This window comes from Coenobita brevimanus, chromosome 113, assembly GCF_032717465.1.
Source record: "Coenobita brevimanus isolate Jiangsu-jjx chromosome 113, ASM3271746v2, whole genome shotgun sequence".
In the NCBI taxonomy this organism is placed as follows: Eukaryota; Metazoa; Arthropoda; class Malacostraca; order Decapoda; family Coenobitidae; genus Coenobita; species Coenobita brevimanus.
In genome coordinates this window covers 21,202,247-21,218,672 of record NC_137066.1, presented here as the reverse complement: position 1 = coordinate 21,218,672, position 16,426 = coordinate 21,202,247, and the positions used below count along the sequence as shown (strand labels likewise).

Below are 16,426 nucleotides of genomic sequence, written 5' to 3'. Positions count from 1 at the left end.
TAATAATAATAATAATAATAATAATAATGGGGAGGCAATGCAAGGAGAAACGTCTGAAATTATGAGATACGGTCCTGACCATGAAGACAGTTACAGTGGATGTGGGATAACATGCACAGTAACTCCCTGCTTAACATGCTTTCACCTGAAGTTTTTCACTAAAGAGGTACACTATTCACTACAGTATTTAGCAGTAAGCATGTGCAGTGAAGGGCCTGGGTTGATACAACTTACACTGTCACAATTCTCAATACCACTGTCACGCATTTCTCCTTCCTTAACATGTTCAGGGATATTAACATCTAGTACAACCTCACACATCCTATCACAGGTGGTAGGGGGCGGCAACCATCATACATTCATTTAATGTACTGCTGCCTACTTCTTCCTTCACCTTTATCATTCTTTTTTCTGAGTCTTCCCTCCTTTCTTGCTATTTCTCCCATCCTTCCTGTCACTGCTGTTGTTCTTTCCAGTTCAGGTGGCTTTAAACTGACCAACAAGCTTAATGACTGAAAATCATTTACAACACTGGGTGGTAACCATATAATCAAATAACGGGGTGACGTGCAGCCTATCAGAATGTCGCTGTTAACTGAGTGGAGTCGCAAACCTCCACACTCTTCCCATGGAGGAATTCCAGAGGTACCTTGTATTTACTGCAATGAAGAAGAAACCCAAGGTAGAATCCATTCAGTCTGAGATGCCTGGACATATTGTGCTTGAAAGACTGGAGGTCATAGGCAAATGGAAATACAAATAGAGGAAGACAGTTCCAGAGCTGACCCATTGCATACATAAAGGACTGGGAGTATCAGTTATCTCTTGTCCAAACTGTATTCTAAGTTCCATTGTCTTTATTTTGATTCTGGTGTACAGGGAGTTGCTCTATGAATTTCCTCTCGTGTAATCTCTCCAGCTCAAAAGGAAAAGTTAAGGAGCTGGAAGAGAGGTGGCCTGCAGTCTAAATGGACAGAGGTTTGAATCCTGGTTGGGATGAGAGAGAGAGAGAGAGAGAGAGAGAGAGAGAGAGAGAAACTACAGTCTGTCCAACTGAAAGCATCACACAATCACTTACCAATCAAGTACCTGGAATCCTGACTCCAACCTAACATTTTTTTAGCCTTCCTTCTTCCCCCTGCCTCATACACTATTTATTTTTTGTACCTTCCATATGTAAACAAGATGATAGTGTGCATGTCCTACCACTATTTCATCTGCTGCAAACAACACAATGTAGGACCCCTTCAGATGGTGGTACTAATATGACTGGGTGGTGGAGCTGCCTGGTTATTATAAACATCCCTAACCTACTTCCCTATCCCCTGGGAGGAGGAACTCTGGCCTGCAGTCCACTGGCTCCACACTTCAGATAAACAAGGAGTTGCAACTACTACTACTACTACTACCATTACTACTACTAATACCACTACAGTGTACTTAACCTACCAATTATCTCCATCTGCTGTAGGCTGGGATAGTACATCAACTCAGCATAGAAAGTATTGGTGAGGATCAAGTCTTCCCTTTTGGCATCAGTTCCAGCACTTCTTTGCACACCTGAAACAGTTAACACCACATAAGCATCTTAGGGACATTTATCTAAACCATCACCATCATCAACACCACACCAACCTTCATCCTGACAAGTTAAATAATGTTAAAAATCATCATCATCATCCCAACCTCTTCCCACTCAAGATAGGATCACACCAAATGTTCTTACTGATGAATCACAATGAGAAGAGTAAAGTCAGGGCCTTTAACAACAACATTTTCGGTCATAAAGTCATTGTAATTATCCAATACAAAACTTCACTGGTCTAGTGGTGTATATATCAATGCTATTTTGACTTATAGAGGAGGGCCTTTATGTAGTGCAAAATGGAGACACATACGATGCAAATACAAGAGAGTGCAATGTTTATTTTTTATATTTATACTGAAAAAATGGCGATGAGACAACAGGTTTTGTTTGGTTAGGTTAATACTGTTAGGTTTGAATAGTTTACATTATGTTATTAAGGTAGATGTGGATGTGGTTGAGAAGATTAGGAGAAATACACTGAGGTGGTTTGGACATGTGGAGAGAATGGAAAATGAAAGACTGACTAAGAGGGTGTATGTAGGTGAGGTGGAGGGAGGGAGGGGTAGACCGAGGATGAGGTGGAGGGATGGAGTTGAGAGGTATATGAGGGAGGGGGGGGTGAGTTGGGGGGAGGGTAGTCAAATGGTGGGTGACAGAGTGACTTGGAGGCGTTTTGTCTGCGGCCACCCTTTGCGGGATTAGGGCGTCAGGCTATAGATAGATAGATAGATAGAATGTTATTAAGGTCTGTTTAAACTTGGTAATGGTTACATCTGGTTTGCCATAATAAATACTGGTAAGTGTGAGAAGGTTTCACTGCCTCCACCATTACACTTAAGAAACAAACAGGCACTGGAAAGCAAAAGATGGATATAATCAACAGAAAAACATTACCAACTGAAAACAGTCAATTACCACCATAAATATTATATTACAAAACTACAGAGAATGGCCAGGAAAAACAGGAAGTAGAACTGCTGAGATATTTCTGAACTTACAAAGTTAAACATTACAGAGGCAACATATCCAGTAAGCTTAATTTTTCTGTGATGATTTTCTCTTATGGGAGAGAGTGTAAGTGAGTGTATGTGAGTGAGGTGGAGGGGGGAAGAGGGAGGGGGAGGCCGAGGATGAGACGGAGGGATGGGGTGGAGAGGTATATGAGAGAGGGGCGTGTGAGTTGGGAGCAGGGCAGTGAAATGGCGGGGAACAGGGCGACCTGGAGGCGATTTGTTTGTGGCCACCCCAAACGGGATTGAGGCGTCTGGCAATAGATAGATAGATAGATCATATCTCAGATGACTTGCTTCCTCCTGTGTACCCATGAACAGGGGATATGGCCATGAAGCACCTTCACGTGGTACACATTTAGCAGAAGCCAGAACTGGAATTCAAATAGCAATTGTTATCTATTTATATCTCACTATATGCTGACACCTTCCTTCTATGGCACTTGCGTCGCTGATTAACTCCTTCTCCCCTTTTGATTAATCTTCCCTGGGGGTCATAAATATCCCCAGGGGCCATGTGCGGCAGAAGTGTCATGGGAGAAAAGTGTCAGCAAATGATGAGATATAAACAGAAAACACTTCAAATTACAGTACTTGAATTTCAGTTATGACTTCCGCTAAATATTACCCTCACCAGGTTACCTTACCCTCATATACCTTTTTTATTCTCTCATATACGCCTCTTCCTCGTCTCACTCTTCATTGTACTGTTCCACTCTCTTCTTCCACACCACATAAGGTCTGCCTCTACCAACACTGCCCTCTCTATCACACACTCTCTCACTCATTCTCTGTGCAGTCTTCGTACCATAGAATCCTCATCAACATACAACAGAAATTGTTTGGGTAATTTTTTGGAAATACACCCAACTAATTGACAGTGAAAGCAATATGTTCATTACCAGAGTACAGTAATTCTATGCACTTTCTTATCCACAAGCATCCATCACAAATACTTTACTACATACTGATCTAAATATATTAATAAGGTGGAGGAGACTGTCTGCAGCTCCTATCTGTTACTGCACCTAGTCTATGTTAAAATAAACTAACCTAATCACGCCCACATCAACCTAACCTAATCTTACGCAGAAATAATAACAGATGGAGCTCTGAGACGCACAATCCCCCCACCTCCTAATTTACTAAGCACACTGAACCCTTTCTTATCTCACATAATTGGCACTGAACATGGTGAATGATCCTGTAACAGAAATGTGCAATAACAGAAGCACAGAATCTATGGAATTTATCCTAACTGGTACCAGGCATCCCAACTGCAAGCCCAACTTTCCCCTCTTGCAACAATTTACTCACTAAATATACACCTACTTTCATGGTATCAGAAACACACACTGGGATGCTTTGGTTAACAGACTGTGATGAAATGGGCACAATAAGGAAGGAACACATATATAGAGACCTGAGATGGGCTTGAGGTAAGGGGTTCTGAGGCTAGGGGGTGGAGAGTTAGTGGTCACCACCACCTGGGATTAACTCCTCAAGTAGGACCTCATCTGTGAATCCCTTAAAGCATCTGAAACTACACACACTGCACCATCACTTCCGGCAGAAACCAGCTCAGGTACTCCATTATGATGTATATAAGCCAAAAAAATGCAAGATAATGGCAGGAGTAGAATTTCAACTAGCAGCGAGAATGAAAACCGCTATAACCATAGGATCAATGAACTGAAGTGCATTTGAGATGGATGTGACAGAAATTACTTTGAATTTGATACACTAAATTGTGAGCATATTAACTTTTGTCCAAGCTAGTTGGATGTAATTCCATAAAATAACACCTCTCATAATTAGCTTTTCTTCAGTAAAACACACAACTAAATTTTGTAGGAAAACTCTATCTATCTATCTATTGCCAGACGCCTCAATCCCGTTTGGGGTGGCCACAAACAAATCGCCTCCAAGTCGCCCTGTCCCCTGCCATTTCACTGCCCTGCTCCCAACTCACACCCCCCTCTCTCATATACCTCTCCACCCCATCCCTCCATCTCATCCTCGGCCTCCCCCTCCCTCATCAAGAACCACAATAGAGTAAAACACTTGTTACTTGAACTCATCACAGTCCCATGGTACTTTCAATGTTCTATGACAATTTTCTCATCAAATTAGTGGGATCCTCTTTGTCCAAAAAAGGAAAAAAATATGAGGAAAGAAATAAAAAGCATTTCCTTCACAAATACATCTTTCTGGGAGTGTTATGTTCATCCAGAAATTACATCAGGCCCAAAAAGATAATCATATGGAAAGTCTGAGTGGCTTTCTAGGCTCAGAGATGGTCCTGATGGTTAATGTTACAGTTCCGGTATGTGGCTGGGGGCATCCATTTTTTCTAGTGGGTTTTCATGTGGTGTGAGTTGGTGTTCATGATGCCACAAATGCCTTATTGTTCTTACCTAATTGTTCTTACCTAATTGTATCTTTACAGGAATGAGTCAAGCTCGTACTGTCCCATGTCTTAAATCATTTTTTTCGTACATATCCTTAAATTTGTGAATTGTTTTGGCACACACTATTTCATTCGGTAGTGCATTCTGTAAGTGTGTGTGTGTGTGTGTGTGTGTGTGTGTGTTCTTACCTAATTGTATCTTTACAGGAATGAGTCCAGCTCGTACTGTCCCGTGTCTTAAACCATATTTATCGTACATATCCTTAAATGTATGACTTGTTTTGGCACACACTATTTCATTCAGTAGTGCATTCTGTAAGTGTGTGTGTGTGTGTGTGTGTGTTCTTACCTAATTGTATCTTTACAGGAATGAGTCCAGCTCGTACTGTCCCGTGTCTTAAACCATATTTATCATACATATCCTTAAATTTGTGAATTGTTTTGGCACACACTATTTCATTCGGTAGTGCACTCCATTGATCAATTGGGAGGGTAATGACAAAATAGAGTAGCTATTTCCAAAACAAATAATAGTGAATGGAGGGAGGTAAATGGCAGTATTGGGTAATTCTGAAGGAAATGACAGTGCGAGGAGGGGGGGAAATGGCACAATAGGATATTTCCAAATTCCAAGAGAAATGAAGGAGGGGGAGACCGAGGATGAGGCGGAGGGATGGAGCTGAGAGGTATACAAGGGAGGGGGATGTGAGCTGGGGGGAGGGCAGTCAAATGGTGGGTGACAGAGTGACTTGGAGGCGTTTCGTCTGCACCAACCCTTTGCGGGATTAGGGCATCAGGCTACAGAGAGACAGACATGAAAAGACATTTAAAAATCAATAAACATAAATGGTTATTAACAAAGAAAAGAAATTGTCATGCTCTTCTTGGTTTTGTCCCTAACAAACTCTGATACCGTAATTACTGTACTTATCTAGTTCAATGTATGTAATGGTCAGCTTACAAATTTAAAAATGTGCAATAGGAATGTTTGATATGGCCAGCTACTAATAGATTCATTCATTCATTCATTGCCAGACGCCATGTATGCCAGACGGGGTGGCCAAGGCTTAGAGTTAATTGTTTGACAGGGAGGGGCACTAATCCTCCACCAACCCCACTTGACACGTAGGGAGAACGTTATGCCAACAGCATCTGGTGTTCCCAGGCGGTCACCCATCCAAGTACTAACCAGACCCAACGTTGCTTAATGATGGTGGAATATTTATGCATTCTAAAGCCTCATCTGGTGCTTTCACGGGATAAGTTTATAAAAATTCCCAGCAGCTGTGGCAATCGAGAGAAAAAAATTAACAAGTAACCTGCGAGACTCACTGCGACTGAAAAAACTGCAAGACGATGCCTGCTTGGTAATAAATTATTCAAATAAGGGCTATTAACCAATATTACCTGTAAATCTGTGGCCGTAAGTCTTATCTCACAGTTTACCTTACTGGACTGTACAATTAAGTTAATTAACAGGAAGCCAATCACCTTTGTACGTTATATTCTGGTCGGCTCACAACAATTATAATCATCATCTTCATCCCAAGCCTTTTACCTACTTACAGAAGGTCAAGTACAAAGATAGAATCAAGTGGGGGGGGGGAGTATTTCGTGTAAAATTTCCACTGCTAATACACTGTAATGATATTTTAATTACTGAACCTCACCTATAATCACCCTAGCCTCCATCTGTTACGATCATGCAATAATTAAATGCCCTACAACAAGAATAGCAGTATAAAATAGGGCTAAAAAAAAACGGAATCCTACCTTTCTCACAAGTGGCATCGCCAAGGCTGGAGGTAAATCCTGCTTATAGAACAGATATGTAATTTCTTTTAAAAAGCAAAACATTATCCAGAGAAAACAACCATTAGAAATAAAACAAAGATTTTACATAAGTTTTCATTACAGCAATAAAAGAAAATCAATTACAATTCTTGCTTCATGATAAAATCTCATTACATAATCAGTAACGTGAGCAAACGTTTACCTTCTCTTCATGCATAATATTAATTAAGCAGTGGATCAGAATAAAGCAAAAGTATCAAGCATATTCTAAACACTAATTACCATATATATTCTAAACACTACGATCAGAACTATGCAAGAAAAACGAGTTCTCACGACAGAGAGGATTACTGTGTAGCCAGGTTGCCCCATGCCAAGCAGCTCCTATGAGACTACTAGAATAAAACTCTCTCCCCCACCCAACAAACTCTCCAGCGGAAACTGGCAGGAAAAAGTGAGAAGGAACACCAACCACAACAGAAAAACTGTCGTGGACATTTTGTAGGAAAGTGCAAAAGGAGAAAAGAGACTAGCCTATCATAGTGTAACCTGGAAAGGAAAAAAGAATGATACTGGTTATTAGGCCAATTTTTATTTTAAATATCTAACCCTTACTTGTCATATGCTTATCTAGCCTATGCTTGAAACTTTCAATGGAAGGGGCAGCAACTACCTCATTGGGTAGCATATTCCACTCGTCCACTACTCTATTGCCAAATCAGTTTCTACCTTCAGTATTTCGGAATTTACCTAGTTTGAAACCATTAATTTTAGTTCTATCCTGTATGCTTACTTTAAATACCTTGCTAATATCTCTTACTTGTTACCTTCATCCAGTCTTTTCAGTCTGTCTTCATATCAAAGGTTCCTGACATCATTTATCACTTTACCATTCTTCTCTGTACAATTTCAAATGAATTTATGTCCATTCTATAGTACAGACACCAAAATTGCACTGCATAGTCTAGATGTGGCCTTACTAATGCTAAAGCTGACGCACTTTGATGGTAAAAAGAAAAAAAATCGCCATAATTAGACGCTTAACCACACTTATGTCCGTATTTTATGTTTTAGAGCATTATGGCGGGTTATTCTTCAAATATCATGGCATATAAGGGCATATCCATTCACGAGATCACAGTTACATCGCCTACGTGTTACCCTTAGTACTCATTTTCCATACTAACCCACAAAGGATGGATGTTCACAAGACGAGGCGCCCTTTGCCCACATCAGGGGTGGCATACTCTAGATATTTACAATGGAAACTCTGTCGTAACTTATACTAACTGTTTCTGCAGGAAGAACTAGAGACACAGGGATATTGCACGCTCTTTCTTTATTCTTCCGGCACAATTTAGTATTAAGCAAAGGTGACATGGGAAGACGGGCCACTCCTTTCCTTGTAGAGTACTTCCTGAAAGCCAAGTCCAAGTAACGACACAGAATCAATCTTGAATATGTCCGAGGAACCTGCTGACCGAAAACTTCTGGATACTCCGCCGTCACTTCTTAGGCCGACTGTACAAACTCTAGAGCAACTTTAATGGTTTACTTCTTGCAGGAATATAATACAAACACAAGGTCGGGCCACCTGGAGTCCTCGAAGAGTGACTGTGGACACAGAAACTCCGTTAGCCCAAGCATCACTGAATGTCTTGTGAACTTAAATTCTTCTTCATGGAAAAGCTGGAGACAATCAGTGGTCACCAGAATGTACACATACAGTATACTGTGACAGGTGTTGGTGGCACCAAGTCTGGGTGTGGACTGTTCATTAGGGAGTATGAATCTCCCACACAGTACGTGGACACTATCATTTCAGAAAGACTCCCTGACTCTTTCTTCAACTAGGATAGAATTATATTCGATAGAAGAGGGACTTGGTTGTGTAGTATCTTTATCTATGGATATTTTTATCTTTATCTATGGATATTTATATCTTTATTGACAGTCAGGGACTCAGGGAGCTCTATATGAATTACTCTACTCCCACAGACTGTGACAATCAATAAATGTCTATCGACCTTCCGGTGTACTGCAAGCACAGCTCATTAAGTCCACTTGGATTCCTTCCCATGTTGGGATACCCTCCAATGAAAAGGTTGCACGATTTAGCTCATAATGCCGTGCTTTTGGACTTGCTGCTATTAATGCCGAATACAGCTATACTTCTGTCAAAAGTACAATCAACTCTCTTATTAGTCATGGTATTACTAGACAGCTTCATGCTATGAGTTACTTTCCATTCTCCGTGAATATCCTGAATTTGTACCTAAGTTCTGGAAAGCATTACACTCATTACATGTAGAATTACACATACAGATACTTGCAATCCCTTGATATGCCTTACATTTCGCGGCAACTGCAATGAATTTAGCATGTATAACAATAAACTAAGATGCGATAGCTAATTCCGCTTTGATCCAGGTTTTCACTGGAGGCTTAGGCCGATTAAAAGCATATGTATTTACAGTTTATTAAATAATTAGTTAGTTGGATTTTTCACTGGATATATTTCAAGATATTCGCCATGCTATGATTTCGTATAATGAATGTAGAATGTAGATAAAAGTTTACGCAACAGACGCATTCCCCTTTGCTCCAGGTTTTCACTGGAAGATTAGGCCAATCAGGGCCACGTTAACTTTCCCTCCATCACCGGCCTGGACCAATCAGAATCCGAGTAACAAAACTTCTCCCTGCAGCATCTGAGTAGCCATTTTAGCACTTTTTCCGCTACATTTAGGGCTATTAATTCTCATGTAGCGGAACTATATATCGTTAGCGGCAAGAAATCTCTCTCTATCCCCGAGATTCATACAAATTTTTAGTAATATCCCGGAGATTACAGCCAATTTTGTAGCAGTTATTGGGGGATATTTGTAACTGATAACATCCTGGCTAGTTGAGTGAAATTTGGACCTGGCAACGCTGCTACAACCTCCTCCCTACAGTTGCCAAACAAAACTGACAGGTCGCTAAATTTGCTCTAAAAAAAAGTGCTAGAAAGCCGGAAAACAATTACACCCCATGAGAACCATTAGGAACTAAGATCAAATCAGTATGACACTGCCTAAAGTTGGCTAAAATGGCTTAAAAATAGTAATATATGTCCGAGATCTCGCTATAAAACCACTATACTGGCAACTTAGCCAGACACACTCGTCCCTTTCCACCGTGGAGTTCATCGAGCGTTGACCGTCAGTGCGTTTAAACCTAAATATGTGAGTATTTGCCTGAAAATTATATGAAACTAGTAATATTTTGAATCTTAAAGTATAGCAGAAGCGGTACGTCAGGAGTTACACGCGATATTTAGCACGGAAAAGTCGGAAAAGGTAAATTAATTGAGCGGGAAAATGGTTGGTGTGGATGCAAGGTGGCTATGACGAAATCGTGTCAGCTGGTTTTGGCCGGCAAAGGCTGCGTACCGAAAATCAATAAAGCATGTGGGCCATTTTGTAAAGATTTATATCATCACGTGTATGAATACTGAACTGAAAAGTTGTTTAGTATACGGAAAACATATATAAATGTGAGTTGCTGGTAGGTTACGTAATAAAATGAATTCTAGGAAGGTGTTGGGTGTTGTGCAAGAATGGAACTCGAAGAAATGTGTGATTAATCCTGTAATCTGCAATATTAAGCATCTTCTGGTATTATTCTGATTAAATTTACTGTATATAAGTATGCGCATAGCAAGGATCAATACAGAAAGGTGCTACGCAAACTTTAAACGTCGCTAAATAATGGCACCGTTGGAATAACAGAATCCAGCAAAAATAATACTGTTATTTTGTATTACAATTACCTTGAGGTTTGGTGCTGAAAGGGGACGCCTTCGCAGTGCTCTGGATCTTTCGTAACACCACCACCTAAGCGACTTATTCTACATCTTACATCGCTGTCTTCTAGTATGTTATTGATGCAACCTGTCGATATTTAAAAAGATATAAATACCATTTAAGATAATATTAAGGTGTATACAAAATAAATACCATTCAAGATCATATTAAGGTGTATACAAAATAAATCGCTAAGGAAGAGGTGCTCCGAATCCTCCCATGCCACCCAGAAAATCCCTAACCTGGCAGAATATGAAAGTGAAAGTGAACAGTAGTAGTAGCTGTAGCCCCAGGTTCATGTGAAATATGAACCCAGTGAACTGCAGGCTGAAGCTAACTGGCATTACACCATCTGCCCTTCAGGGGATAGGGAGTTTAACCAGGCAGTAGTCCCGCCCGGTTATGTCGGTGCCACCACGTGAAGGCGTCCCCGGCATCAAAGTGAAAGTGATTTGCCCTTGAATATTCTAGGCGCGTCCTTGATATGGCTATTGAATATCTAAGTGTCCAACATAATGCTTATATCCGTGTAGTAGTATACTCTCCTTTCGGGGGTTAGGGAGGATTTAAATCAAGGGACGTTTGTATAGCCGGCCAGTGGATCCGCCCGTCTGTATCGGTACCATCACGGGAAGGCGTCCCTCCACACCAGTAATGGAATTATGGTATATTATTTTGATGCAGTTCAAAATGTGCATGGGGGAGGGGGGAGGGGAGCTGCCGTGGAAGGCTTAATAGCACTTCCTAAGCAGTTTATGTTGGACATTACACCTTAGAATTATATATTTTGTAATATAAATACTTTGCATCAGTAACAAGCCAGCATAGGAAGGCATTAAAGGCAAAATAAATCGCTGAAAGGAGGCAGCTTGCGCTCTTTGAATCTCTCTCTCTCTCTCTCTCTCTCTCTCTCTCTCTCTCTCTCTCTCTCTCTCTCTCAGTTACATGAGCTTACCTTTTCACTGAGACTAGCGTGTGTATGAGTTAAAAATCAACCAAAAGGTGAGAATGGCGTCACTGTAATGTTACGTAACGTAGTGTTAAATTCCAAGTTTATTGATGGCAAAACCCAACCCCGTCAATAGTGCTCTAAAGCGAATAAAAAAGAAAATGAGATAATGAATAAAGAATATACCGTAATTATTTAATCATTAATAAAGGGCTAAAACACGACTGATTACAAAAAACGTTTCAGGGTTACGTAATGGTGGACCACTCGTCTCGGCACACCATGCGTTATATTCATAAAGGATATTAACCGATGAATCATGCCCCTTAGCGTGGCGTTCTCAGTTTAACGTCTCGAAATTTAAATATATACATATGTACGGTATGATATCTATGTAAAACGTATTGTACATGTATACTTACCACCTGGCATTAACAGTGTATTTATAAACAAGTAAAGGCAATACTGATAATGCTTACCTACATGATGCAAGCCTTTAGAAATGGATATTTTTTTTGCTGGAGACTTGTGGCCAAATTTCGAGCTTGTGTTTCCTGTAGATGCACATCATACTCCTGCAAATAGGTTATGTAAAGTTAGTTACAGAGAACACAGGTTAGGTTTGATTATTCTCCAATTTAACATGTGTAAAACTGGCATTCTCCATCCTGAATGCTGAATTATAGCAACAGATCAATGGTTTGGGAACTTTTATTACCCAAAACATTATTCGAGTTAAATGAAAGTATTCCCTGACTTCAAAGTAAACAAGAAAAAAAAAAATGCCACGGCTGTGTACACGTCTCAATAGTGTGGCAGCTAAGCAACAAATATCATGACACGTAGCTCATGGTTTTACATCCTGTTAATGCGGCAATGGAAGATGAAAGGATGAAGATGGATACGTAGGTGGAAATGTATAAATAACCATGAGAGAATGGAATACACTAGGTGTGAAAATATGAATGAAGGTGAGGGGATGAATGGTGTAAATAAAACGCGAAGGATGAGATGGATAATAAATAACGGTTCACTAAAACTTACATCATTTACGTGAGAAATCAGTAATATACCGAACGCATTATGTCACATACTGGATGCATTGCCCCCAAAACTTTGAGATGTACCCCATTTAGGTTAATTTACCCCTGTTCCCCGACCTCTGCAGTAGATTAACATGAGAATATGATGCTAGTCACAAATAAGTGCTATGGAAAGAATGCAGAGCTGTAGCACTGCCTTTTTCTGTCACAGAGCTATGTGAAATAAGCTCCAAAAGTACGAAAATTTAGGCCAAGTTAATGTGAAAGAACTATAGTACCAACTGTCCCCACCCTTGCATTAAACACACAGAGACTAGCAACTTATCATGTTCTAAAATCAGTCTATGCACACTAGACCTTAAAATTAAACACACACATTTATCCTCTAAGACATTCAGTTCTCTGAGTTTTACAACGTGCACAAACATTTAGCATACTCCAACATGTAACTACACAAGGAGAAAATAGACATAAATGATTACTTAACATATGGAGAAGCATCAGCAAGAGGACACTGCAAAAAACTGCATAAGAAGAGAGGTGATAAAGACGTAAGGAAATTCAGTTTCCAAAACAGAGCAATTGATCAATGGAATGTACTACCGAATGAAATAGTGTGTGCCAAAACAATTCACAAATTTAAGGATATGTACGATAAATATGGTTTAAGACACGGGACAGTACGAGCTGGACTCATTCCTGTTAAGATACAATTAGGTAAGAACAATTAGATAGGTAAGAACACACCACACAGAAACACTGGGTATTCAGACACTGCAGATACACTGGGCTCCTCTCAGACATTCTACAAATGCTTTATGCTCTTGAAATCACCATGCACACCAGTGGTGGCTTTAGGGATGGGCAAATTGGGCACTTGCTCATGGTCCCCTCACAAAGGAGGCCCTCAAATTTGGTTAATATTGCAATATTAATGAAAGATGTTTTAATATGTTTTGGTTTTATTCTTTTGCATAACAACACAGTTAAGTGAAAATATGTAAAAACCTGGACTGTTGTATAGAAAGCCACTGGTATTTTTTTGTCAGACATGAAAATCACAAGTTATGCTGGAGATCCCCATGTAACTCCCCTGCCCGAGGCCACCCTTTATGTATGGCCATGGTTGCACACTTTTTTCACACTCACTGCCCCTTTTACATGCTTGTTTGAAGCCCTGTATCATGTATCTGTCTGTCTGTGTATCAATAGCCAAATGCCTTAAGCCTGTAAGTGGTGGCCATATACAAATTGCCTCCCTGTCATTTGCCATCAGGTTCAGCCTACACATCCCTCTCGTACATCTTTCTACCCCATCCTTCCATCGCATCCACCTCACTCACGTAAACTCTTCTAGTCAGTCTCTTATTCTTCTTCCTCTCCACATGGCCAAAATGTCTCTTGAGTATTTCTCCTAATGCTTTCAAGCACTTCAACACCACAGTGCTCCTTCACTTTCTCGTTTGTCTGTTTGTCTCTGTATGTAATTCCACATCCATCCATCGCCAGATGCCATGTATCCCAAACGGGGTGGCCCAGGGCTTAGAGTTAATTGTTTTACAGGGAGGGGCACTAATCCTCCACCAACCCCACTTGACATGCTCCTTAGATAACTCATGTCCACTGCTGTCACTCGTGTCTTGTGCCCCTACAACAGGAGGTCCGAGCTTTCAGTACAGTAGAGTGGGGATTACACCGCTGCCATGAAGTGACATTTGTACTTTCATGCTTACTACTGTATTCCTTATCACCATTTTCAGTGAACCAGCATCCTTTCTACCCTGGTGTATCCTTTCAAGCACTTCATCCTCTAAATTTCAATCCATACTCATCACACTACCTCAGTGCTTAAATTCACTAACATGCTCCATGTACTGTATTAACAATTAATTCATGAATGCTGAATGGTTTTAATGTAAGTACAGTACATCATACAAAAAATTCCAATAACAGTTGCATTTCCTGCCTGTAGATTCCCTTGATTTACAGTGACAATTGTATGTAAGAAGGTATGGTTTTTTAGAACATACCCCATACTTATAATGATGTACTGTATTATAATATTGCTCGAGAGGGATTCCTTTATGTGGCGGCACTGGCTGCTTGTATGTAGTGTACTGTGTGTTTGCATAGCTAGGTATGACAGTCAAATCTCATGACCCCAGTTGAATATATATAACATCTGGTTTATACCCCACAGAATCAACCATGGGTGACGTAGAGAAGGGCAAGAAGATCTTCGTGCAGAGGTGCGCTCAGTGCCACACCGTTGAGGCAGGCGGCAAACACAAAACAGGACCCAACCTCCACGGACTCATCGGCCGCCAGACCGGACAGGCCGCCGGCTACGTGTACACCGATGCTAATAAATCCAAGGGCATCACGTGGGGGGAGGACACCCTAGACGTCTACCTCACCAACCCCAAGAAATACATCCCTGGGACGAAGATGGTGTTTGCCGGGCTTAAGAAGAAGAAGGAACGCCAGGACCTGATAGCTTATTTAGTGGACTCTACTAAGTAAATCTTGTCATCTGATGTGGATCTTGTTGGGTTGTATTCTGAGTGGCTAGGGAGATTTCTTAATGCGTCTTCCATAGCTGTTTATTCTGCATTTTATACCTCTTGTATGTTACCGATGCAACAGATTTCGATATTAAAATCATGCAGTAGAAATAACATACCTGTACCATACACCAGCATGCCATCCATTGTTTTTGGTGAGTGTGAGGGAAGAGACGCACACAATCAGTGAAAATCCGGGGAAAAAAACTCATAAAAGGCCCCAACAGCCATTTTTATTTTTTTACTGTTGCCTAAAACCCTTAAGTAAATCGCCAATACATCACCTGATATTAGATTGTACTTGATTTAAGCGTATTAGGTATTTTAACTAAATGTTTAACAATAATCTTACTGTTCGCCTGAAACCAGCAGTTGATGGTTTACTCATCAATAAATAACCAAACCCAGGAAAGTCAAAGCTGTGAAAAATGGTTGACTGTAAAAGTGTAATATGTAGAATAAATCACTAAGGAAGATTTGCCAAGAAGCCTCCCATGCCACATAGAATTTAGCCCCTACTCATTGCTTCTACTCCATGTTGGCCAAGAAGTAATTACTGTACAAATGTACATACCGCATCTGCAAGTGTCACGCAGATGATACGTTCGTTTACTTTCCGGCAGGTCGTAATTTATTCCCCTGTGAATGTACTGGCCGAGATGTGCATTAAAACATAGTAACCTGTATGACTGGAGAGAGAGTCATTCCATTACTTTTATTATTTTTCAATGTAATACATCTCTTGATTTAACAGCTCTTGTTTCTGTTACCTTTAATAATGTAATACAGGACTGCAAATTGTGCATGGAAATATAACTTTCATTTCTGATAATCACTATGAACAAGTAGAGGCTCTTTCCACAGCCAGTAATGGGTGTATTATGCATTGCGTGTGTGTTAAAAATCAATGTACAAGATTATTATGCGAGGATGGATGATACTCTGGCTAGAAGTACATGGGTGAGGTGGAAGACTGGCTAGGAGAGTGTATGTGAGAGAGAAGGAAGGGGAAGGGGGAGACCAAGGATGAGGAGAGATGGAGTGGAGATATGAGAGAGAGAGAGAGGGGTGTCAGGCTGGGAAGAAGGCAGCCAAATGGTAGGCGACAGGAAAGAGCTGATTTGTGGCCAGATTTTATGGGATTAAGGATGGAAGCTTTGTTGTAACTAACCACTGATGGAAGAGTAACTCAATTAGGGTCCTGTCACAATCGCCAAAAT

At 40.5% G+C, this 16,426-nt stretch overlaps 1 pseudogene across 1 annotated transcript; it reads left to right on the top strand.

Annotated features, from left to right (window-relative positions):
• Positions 1 to 9,964: 9,964 nt before the first annotated feature.
• Positions 9,965 to 15,935, top strand: LOC145418292 (cytochrome c pseudogene; annotated as a pseudogene). Its single transcript, XR_013900674.1, has 2 exons — positions 9,965 to 10,029; positions 14,843 to 15,935. The product of XR_013900674.1 is annotated as a cytochrome c pseudogene (transcript).
• The last annotated feature ends 491 nt before the right edge of the window (positions 15,936 to 16,426 follow it).